We start from the raw sequence: 9,727 nt of genomic DNA, 5'->3' as shown, positions 1-9,727 counted from the left end.
CTAGCTTCAGGGTCCAAATGGAATCTGCCTTCAAATTTATGTGGTCGATTTTGTATATTACCTTCGCAAAGAAAGATGTGCGTCAATGATTTTACATAGACTAGTGGAAGGTGGCGCGCCCTCACGCACCGCATCCGGCGCTTGTAAGCGGTAATGGATTGTCCGGTTTAAGCAAGTTTTTGTCCCCTTTGTATCTAAGTAAATTAAAGAGGGGGGGGGGGGGGGGGGGGGGGGGGGGGGTTAATGCGCCATCGCGCGTATACATTTTTAAGCAGAGTTTTGTTAATGTTACGGTCTAATGTCATGAACAAATGAGAAAACCAACATTCAGAGAACAAAAAAACACTCGGTCCTCATGATCTCTAATAGCCATGTACAACAGCACGTGCACTACTTTGACGCACTTTACTCTGATCCCGTTGAATCTTTACGTTTCTAAGCGCCGAAGAGCTTTACTGTCAGGGAGAGCTTCTTGAATAAGTGGTTGTTGCAGTGATTTGTCATGGCACAAGGCTATGAGCTTGTCTGCCATCATGGCACAGTTTGTCTCTAGGATAAAAGGGCAGTGAGGCCAGCAAGCTGCTAGAATGATTCCTTGAAGCCTTGAAGGCAAAACACCGCCTTTTGAGGTTCCTGCAATGGATAAGAAACTGCCATGAAGTTAGCTTCCGTTGGCCCTTCCAGTGCAGGTCTTGCATCATGTTTCTTTGGTTTTAGCAGGGTACTGTGCTAACGATATAAGAACATCAGATTCTTCCCTTCGCAATTGCAGTCCACCTTTCTGTCATTGTTGTCGGATAAGAAGCAGAGAATCCATATATCGGGTCAGGAACATGACTGAGTTTTTAATGCATGACTTGTCATTAGCTACAACTACAATATCGTACTAAGGAACCATGCCTCCGAATGAGCACTAAGAAAATTTGGTTTTACCTCCTTTGAACAGGTAGACAGAAGCACAAGCAGCCAGTTCGGGTGCAAAGCTCTGTTCAACTGATGTCATTATCTGCAGGCAAAATCTAGTGTCTACGCATTTCAAATCCAAGTCCGGCAGCATGTGCAAACAAGAAACACGCATGGAAGTAGTCCTCTTTAACATGCACACAATTTACAGTTAGCCTGTGGAAATACATGTTGGAAGCATTGGAAGTTATGCAATAAAAGTTCGTGTGCCAATTAAGACTGCAGAAATGATTATTTGTTGCATGGAAAATGTATGGTAAATAATCAAGCTAAGCTAAACTGTAGATATCCCCGTTCATTCTTGTAACTAATTAATTATTTGCAAAATAAATATATCTTCTAAAAAGTTGGTATTCAAGTTCATAACCATGTCCTCCACTTTGGGTGACAAACACTATTGCCATGCACGCATTAGTTGATATATTGATGCTTCTTATAAATCAAGATACACAATGCTATGTACGTAAGTTAGGGAGAGTATTATATGTAGCTAATGGATTGTATTTGCATGCTTAATATTAAAAGATATCGTATGGCCTTTGTACTTGTCTTACGTGGTAAGGATTAAACCATAAACATATACACGATTAAACCACTCTTTGGTAATCTTGACATGGTACGTAACAATAGATGGTGGACATTAGCCGCAGGAAAGAGCAGGGAACGAACCAAAATATGAGAAAAAGGAAAAGGGTAATCAACAGCAGATAACACAACAACTGACTGAAAGTAAAATAACTTCTACAAGAGATCTGCCGGAAAAAGCAATGCTCACAGCATCAATTGGTATTGTGCATTTGTGTAACTGCAGAATTTCTATATTTTCATTTTAATTTAAATGAGTCCATCGTCAAATATTATTTCGAAGCTACACTGCATCCACTACCACAATCTGGTGTCATAGCCAACAAACACAAATAGCTACATCTGCTCCATTCATGTGTGTGCACAAAGATATTAAACTATCTAAGGAGGCACCTAAACACAAACTATACAACTAAGAACTGGACAGTGGTAGATTGTATGGAAGTACAACAACAACACTCACCAGCACACAAAATAATGAGGTGGACATAGCAGGTTCAGGTAACAGCAAGAAAGTTAAAAGGCTCGGCAATACCTTAGTTAAAAGGCTCAGCAATGCATTGGAGGTATCAATTATGATCTCATGACCAACATGTTGACGAACATGAAACATGGATGATTTTGTCTAGTCCGCACCTTGCATAATAAAAGAAGAAACAAGAATTATAAATTTCAAGTGAAACGAATGAAAGCAGAAGGAATTCTTGCTGAACAGTTAAAAAATGATAAATTGCAGTACTGGTTCTTTTGTGCACCTAAATTTTAACCTTGCATATTGAGTTGAAATGAATCAAGAATATAGGTGAAAGGTACGTCACATAGGAAACAAAAAAAGTAGCATGAAAGGGCACTGCTTGTAGGAAACTGTAATAAATTTGAAGAAAAAGGCATCGGGTAATTGGTGACCACAGGTGTAGAACCTCAAAAGTAAAGGAAAAGAAGGGTTATGCTCTTGCTTCTGTCAGGGCATAAGGACAGTGGCTTCATGCAAGCTGATTTATCTGCAAGTGTTTAGCAATATCATTAGGTTTTAACAAAGCTTCTATATCAGTGTTCATATCAAGTTCAGGGGTGTGCACACAGGAAAAAGAACCTAGCCAAATTTAGATAGTCCTGCAAGATGACAACAGGTTGCTGGTAAAGGCATAAAAGGTCATAGTTGTCTTATGACTGAAGAGACCAACATTCAGTTTTGGATTTCCATGTGGATCCAGCATATAGCATGTAAGAGGATTGGATCGAATTCATTATGGGCAAATGATCATAAGAATACAAATTTATTCAATAACATTAGTTGTCCTGTAACTAAGAATGCAATTTCTCCAAGACCAGCACCATGACTACTATGATGGGGAGGGAATAGCCTAGCTTCACCCTCAACCATCCAACTATTCAAATGTACATCGATATGGTTGTCAAACTATTTTTGTAGGGAAACAGTGAAATCAGTAGTTTAGTTTTGTTGTCATTGGTTATAATCTCCCAGGTATATTAGGCATCATGCCTTACCTCATGTAGCATCCCTACAATTCTGAATGATTTGTTGTTGACATTGCCAAAATAATGGAGACTTTGACAAAAAAGGGGGAAATATGTAACAATGGTGAAACCTCGTTGAATCTTTCTCCCCTGTGCTGCACAACAACTTCATGAACCTGAAAACATGTACAATACGACATTTACTTGCTTTAACACTATGAACTGAAGTAGAGGAAAAACACTAAAAATAGCGTTTTTGGTGCAATACTAAAAAAACAGTGCTATGGAGACAATTGTAGATTATAATCCTAGCTTTTGTAAGAAAATGCAACAGACTAAATATCTAATCGAAAACTGTATCGTCTAATACATGCACTGCTATCTTCTCATGGAGGACTCGCTTGACCACAAGCGATCATGGATTGATTCCATAATTAACTTATGTAATTGACAAATCTAAAGCAACTGGGTTCATAATCCACAAGCAAGTAGCACCTGTAGCAGCTGTACTAAACTACAATCCACCAAAAGTGTAATATAAATTTAAAAAATCAAAGTAAAGATCAACCAAATCGATGTACATACAAATGTATAAGATTGAGGATGCAAAAATATAAAGCTTCATGATGCAGGAAGGTATTTGGTGCCCAAAGGAGGTTGAAGAATGACGTGTTACCTATATGCAGTTTGCATGTCGGAGGGTCGGCAACACCCGTAGCGGCTGCATTGAACTACAATCTAAAAAATATAATACAAATTTACAAAATCAAGCTAAAGGTCCACCAAATCGATCTACATATGTATTACATCAAGGAAGCACAAATCAAAGTTTCATGGTACAGGAAGGTAACTGGTGCCCAAAGGATGCTGAAGAATATTGCGTTACCTATTGCAGTTTGCATGTCAGAGGGCGAGGCTGGTGACAGCACGCTGAACAGACACCACAACTCGGCATCCTGTGGACGCAATTCAGCATATGTTGGTAAATCAAAGAAAGCGAAGCAGATGATGAAAGTAGGCAAGAGCGATAGCATAAGTCTGCACACACAAAAAAAGAGCGACAAAAAAGAATAAACTTGTTTGAGCAACACAGCTAAGTTCTGAAAGGAAAATTGAGATATGCAGGTACCATCATAAAATAAAGGCAGCAGAATATATGTTCATGTAGATAAATTAGAAAGGCACAATGCGGAATCTATCTAGCCTAAGATATTTGTGGCTTGTAGGCACAACCATAAAGCAAAGGAACATTATATATAAGGGTCCTTATGAATTAAGAGTCACCATAGAACCAAGCCGCTATAATAGAGTGTTTGGACACCTGGTCTATTGATATAGGCAGTATTCAATGTAACAACCATTATAAAGAAAACATGTCCCAAAATTAGCTTAAGGATGGGCTCACCGGCTGAGTGAATTTGGATAGAGCACTTGCTTCATCATGAACTCGTATTTGCAACCAGGCACATCATCCTGACAGCATTGTCTCCCAAACGAAGCACTTGCTTCATCATGAACTTGTATTTGCAACCAGGCACATCATCCTGACAGCATTGTCTCCCAAACGAACAGAATCCCATAGCAACTTCTATCTGCAACGCCATGACCAAATCAGCACCTCTCACACCACCAGAAGGCATGGATACACAAGATGCGATAAGAATAAGACTGGAACAATTTTTTTTCCCTGAGATCAAGCGTAGTGAATATTTAGAGGCTGTCAGATTTCATAAACCTCATAGGACATAGTAGGTGATAAGTTCATAATTAAAAGTTGCCCAATGTATTATTCACAAATTTTAGAAGCTGCAATGGTCGATACATAATAAAATGTACTACTCTATGTTTTTGGATCTAAGACGACTTTGTGTAGTACACAATAATTAAGGACAAATAAAGGAGAAAAGGAAGCTTGGAAAATGTGATTACCTCGGGTCAAGTAAACTCCCGAAATCGAGTTGGACTACTTGGCGATGTCGATGACAGATACGGTGCACTAGATCCATCCCTTTTGGTCGCGCTGGCGTCATCTCACGAAACCGAATCAAAAGAAATAGTCATCTTAGGAAACCCAGTGAAAAGAAATAGCTAGGGTTTCATGGAGGAGCGGAGCACACGCTCACCATCGGGAGGAGTCGTTGCGGAGTCCATGGGGAGGATGGGGGAGAGGCATGGGGACCGTCGGGGTCCACCCGCGCCGGAGCGCCTCCCGCCGAGGGCGCTGCCTTGGCTGGCGTCCGCCGCCGCACCGGGAGGGAAGGAGAGAGAGAGAGATAGGAAGGGGAGGGAGGCGATAGGTAGGCGATGGTGAGAGGGAGGGAGGATGAGGAGGAGAAGGAGGAGGAGGAGGGCGGCCGGCGCCGCCGTGCCACGCTTGCGCCCGTTTCCGCGTCGGGAGGAAGAGGCCGGGAGAGAGAGCGAGAAGAGAGAGAGGACGCGGTGAGAAGAAGAATCGGAAAGGAGAAGCTGAAGCTGTTGTATATATTTGACTGTTCGAATTTAGTAGACAAGAAAGGAGAGAAGTAGAGCAGAAGCGAGAGAAGCCAACTAGAAGCACAGGAATCAGTTGTCGTCGAGAATCTGCTTCGAGCAATCTAGGACGTTGAACTGAAGATCGGACGACCATGAACATTTAGAGCGACGTGGACAGGGCTTCTACTCGAGAACCCTATAGAGTTAAATTCATGCATCTCATTTTTTTATTAGTCACAGGTAAATATACTCGTTTGTTGCAATAGAACATCTAGCTTGTTTTTTTAAAAGCCTCTCATCTGGGTACAACTATAGCATCTGTTCATGCATAGATACACACACTCACGCTACGCACGCACACAACCACACACGCCACATTGCACTACTAGATCTATAACTATACACAGATAACAACCGCGTCTTTCTTGGGATCACCGAGACCATCCAAGGCTTCGTAGACGACGGTCATGTTGCAATCCTATTGTGGCTCCATGCGAAAGAGGCTGCTGATATTTAATTTGGGGAAAAACCCCGGTGGGAAATCACACGCCGAGCAAGGCTCGAACGCGCGACCGGTGGCGTCCGCACCCGGAGCGCTCACCAACCGAGCTACGGCTCGGTCCCAAACATCTAGCTTGTTACGTGGCTACAAGAGCGCGGCTTGCGGTTTGGAGATTTATTTAGTGAATTATGTCATGTGCTTCAATTCATCTAGAAATCCGACGCTGAATTGTGTCCGCACACGTGCTGCTGGATCTTTAGAGATTTACCCATGATCATATCATGGATTTCAATTCGTTTTAGAATTGGACTCTGCATCATGCCTGAACTAATTATAGCATTTTAGTTGTAGCACTAAATTTGTGTTACTATAATCGTTATCAGTAACACATTTTTATAAAATAAGCTCTATGTGTTACAACCACTGTCTGCAACGCATAGTTTTGTACTCCTATGAAACTTCTTTGCGACACATTAGTTAATGTGTTACAAGTGTGTGTTACAATATCTACGTTTTGTAGTAGTGATCAAAGTCTACAAACACATTACATTCTTCCAGCACTTGAGTGGAGTCTCAAAGGTGTAAGGGCATCTTCAAGAGTATCTTATTTTTTCCTCCAAAAACATGTAGTTTTGTAACTCCTAAAAAGGTATTGAGAGGAAAAAGAAGGTCATCTCCAAGAATTTCTAATAATCCACTCCTAAAATATAGAATACAATTTTACACCAAGAATCCTATACTTTTCCTAAATTATCATAACCACTTTTATATATTCCTTCTCTCTTGTACATTTGCATCAGAAACCATTTCCTACTTCTTATTCTTTCCCACACCCTTCCATCTTTAGATTGACCGACCGATACGCACGGGAATGCAGTATCCGCGTGACTGTGACTATGTGCAAAGTTACGCGTGACGGGGGAGGATTTCCCAAGCTCGTAAATTTTAGGAGCATAGATTATGAGTTGTTGGAGAGGAATTTTTTCTCATCTTGCTAAAAACCAAGGATTAGAAAAGAAAATAGGGTACTCTTGGAGATGCTCTAATAAGAGCATGCAGCATGTTAGAGGGGCAGAGAAGACACTAGGGCTACAGGATGTGCCTATGCCTCTCCCTTGCCACAGAATAGCAACCAATCAGATCACGCTAGCATTACTGCCAGCCTGACTTTGGCATGCTCCATCTTCACATACTATCGGTGCAGAAAGTGATCAACACGTAAATATTTGTAGTTTTGCCATACGTTGTGATCGGAGGTGGCCTAGCACTCAATGACACAGGGTTTATACTGGTTCAGGCAACTGTGCCCTGCGTCTAGTTTGAGTTGGTCGGTGACTTTATTCCTGAGCCCTAGGTGCTCGAAGTTTGCAGTGGGGTTACAAACGAGAAGGAGAAAGATGGGGGGTACAAGAGGTCCGGTCGGACTTTGGTCAGAGGAGCCGAGAGTGACGGGAGCCCCGCTATGCGCTAAGTGTTTGAGCGTGTGCTCGTGGTTTGAACCTGGAGGTTCTGTTGTTGTGGACTAGTGAACTGATTGATCGAATGAATCTACCTGTTGGGAGAGAGCGCATCCCCTTTTATAGATGAAGGGGATGGCCTTACAAGTGAGAGGGAGAGAGTACGTATGCTACTGAGCCTTGTTGCCCATGCCGATGGGTACAGGATGATGGTAGGTGCCCACAATACTGTTGAATGTCAGATGCACGTGAGAGTTTGTGTTGTCTTCTTCGGGTATGGCAGTCGTCGACGCTTGCCACACTGTTGATACCTAGAGGCATGCAAGAGATTTTACCATGTTCGCCTGGTACGGTAAATACTGGCGCCCACAACAATGTCGATGCCTAGAGGCATGTGGAGGGGAGCCTTACTGTATGGGAGTTAATGGCGCCCATAATACGGTAGGGGAAAATGTCGGCGCATACAACACTGCTTGGGTTCTGTCGTGCCAAGGAGGTCGTAGAGTACTATTTCTATAGGTGTATAGGGTACAGTCCCCGGTATTGCGGTTTGACTTGTGCGCCCTGCCATACTTTCTCCATCCGTTTCTTGGTCCTTACCGAGCGGGCGTCCCCGGTCGGTTGGTCCTAGTCGGCTCTGATCGCTCCAGTTGGAGAAGAGCAGTGAGTAGGGGTTTGGTGCATCCCTGGTCGGAGATGCGGGTTGGAGTCGGAAGCGGTGTTTGGCCAGGCCTTCCGGTCGGAGAGGCCATCTAGAGGTAGGCTGGAGACCGAAGCGAGCGCTCCAGTCAGAGAGGCGGGCCAGAGTCATAAGCGAGTGCTATTCCTCCTAGGCAAGGCCTTCCGGTCGGAGATTGGATCGCCCCTCTGGCCTGTCGTTTAGGTACTTGGGCCAGCCCATGAGTTGCACGTTGTCTGCTTGGGCCGAGCCTTTGTTGGAAAGTCGATCCACGAGGGACCTCGGGTTTATGAACCCGACAGGAGCCCCTGAGCCCCCGGGCGATTCGAGTAGAATCGTTTGGGGGATTTTTGTCTTACTGGTAGGTGCACGCGAGTGCACCCGCGGGTGTAGCCCCCGAGCCCCCAGGTGATTTGGGCAGAATCGTCTAGGGGTTTTTTTCATGTTGCCATCGGGAGAGGTTTTCGTTTCATCAGCGGGTGCGCGTGAGCGCTCCCGCGGGTGTAGCCCCCGAGCCCCCGGGCGATTCAGGCAGAATTGTCTAGGGGTATTTTAGTGGGCGTGTGTGCGTGTTTTTTAGTCGAGATGGAGTCGTCAACCAAGGCGTCGGTGCACGCCGTGGGATCGGGCGAGTTGGAGTCGTGGATCCTGGCATCGGTGCGCGCCGTGGGATTGAGCAAGTTAGAGTCGTGGATCCTGGTGTTAGTGCGCGCCGTGGGATTGAGGCAGTTAGTTTAGGGATCGGGCGAGATGGAGCTTGAGGATCCTGATGTCGGTGTGTGCCGTGGGATCGAGCGAGTCAGAGTCATGGACCCTAGCGTCGGTGCAGCCCGTGTAGCCGAGGCAGTTAGTTTTAGGGATCGAGCGAGACGGAGCTCGCGGATCCTAATAGGGCGAGTTCGGGGTCGTAGACCTAGGTGTTTTTGGTGTGCAGTCGAGGCATAGCCGAGGAATAGGGTGAGTTTGGGGTCATAGACCTAGACGTTTGGTGCGCAGTCAAGGCGTAGCCGAGGGATGGGGTGAGTTCGGGGTCGTAGACCTAGGTGTTGGTGTGTAGTCGAAGCGTAGCCGAGGGATGGGGCGAGTTCGGGGTCACAGACCTAGGTGTTGGTGTGTAGTCGAAGCGTAGCCGAGGGATGGGGTGAGTTCGGGGTCGTAGACCCAGGTGTTTTGGGTGTCTTGAGCCCCCAAGCCCCATTGGGCTTTGGTAGGGGTCGGTTTGAGTTGTGTGCGTTACCCCGTCCTCGGTTTCTCACAACCGGAGGGGCTGAGTGTGGCAGAACTGTCCGAAATAACACGCTTTTGGAGATGCTTGCCTTCCACTAGACACTAAGTACCCCAAAAGTAGGCTACAGCGGGCGGTATCCGTCGGGCACACCCCAAGAGAGAACCCGAAAGATCCACATTTTTCCCCAAGGATCCAATAATGAGAACGAGTTACAATACAGGTCCATTTCATACATCAGAGTTTCTTAAAAATTACATTATTACATTACCAAATGTCAGAGTGCGGAATGATAAACAACGGAATTTAAAATAAACATCTAGCGATAAGAACAAGGATCCTTCTGAGCCCACTAGAAGAATCCT

The 9,727-nt window shown here is 44.6% G+C and overlaps 1 long non-coding RNA gene across 8 annotated transcripts; it reads right to left on the bottom strand.

Moving 5' to 3' along the window:
* Nucleotides 1–242: 242 nt before the first annotated feature.
* LOC136513175 (uncharacterized) lies at nt 243–5,465 on the bottom strand. Of its 8 annotated transcripts, none has more exons than XR_010773310.1 (9): nt 5,151–5,465; nt 4,957–5,047; nt 4,433–4,619; nt 3,914–4,065; nt 3,704–3,765; nt 3,058–3,203; nt 2,469–2,549; nt 2,084–2,184; nt 243–1,119 (listed from the first exon to the last, which is right to left on the bottom strand). It is a non-coding gene; the product is annotated as an uncharacterized lncRNA (long non-coding RNA). The 8 variants fall into 8 exon arrangements; XR_010773312.1 differs by having other exon boundaries at nt 243–1,019; XR_010773313.1 differs by having other exon boundaries at nt 243–781; nt 934–1,019; nt 2,084–3,203.
* Nucleotides 5,466–9,727: the final 4,262 nt, after the last annotated feature.

Source organism: Miscanthus floridulus, chromosome 16 (genome assembly GCF_019320115.1).
Source record: "Miscanthus floridulus cultivar M001 chromosome 16, ASM1932011v1, whole genome shotgun sequence".
Classification (NCBI taxonomy): domain Eukaryota; kingdom Viridiplantae; phylum Streptophyta; class Magnoliopsida; order Poales; family Poaceae; genus Miscanthus; species Miscanthus floridulus.
This window is presented reverse-complemented; position numbering and strand designations above follow the sequence as displayed.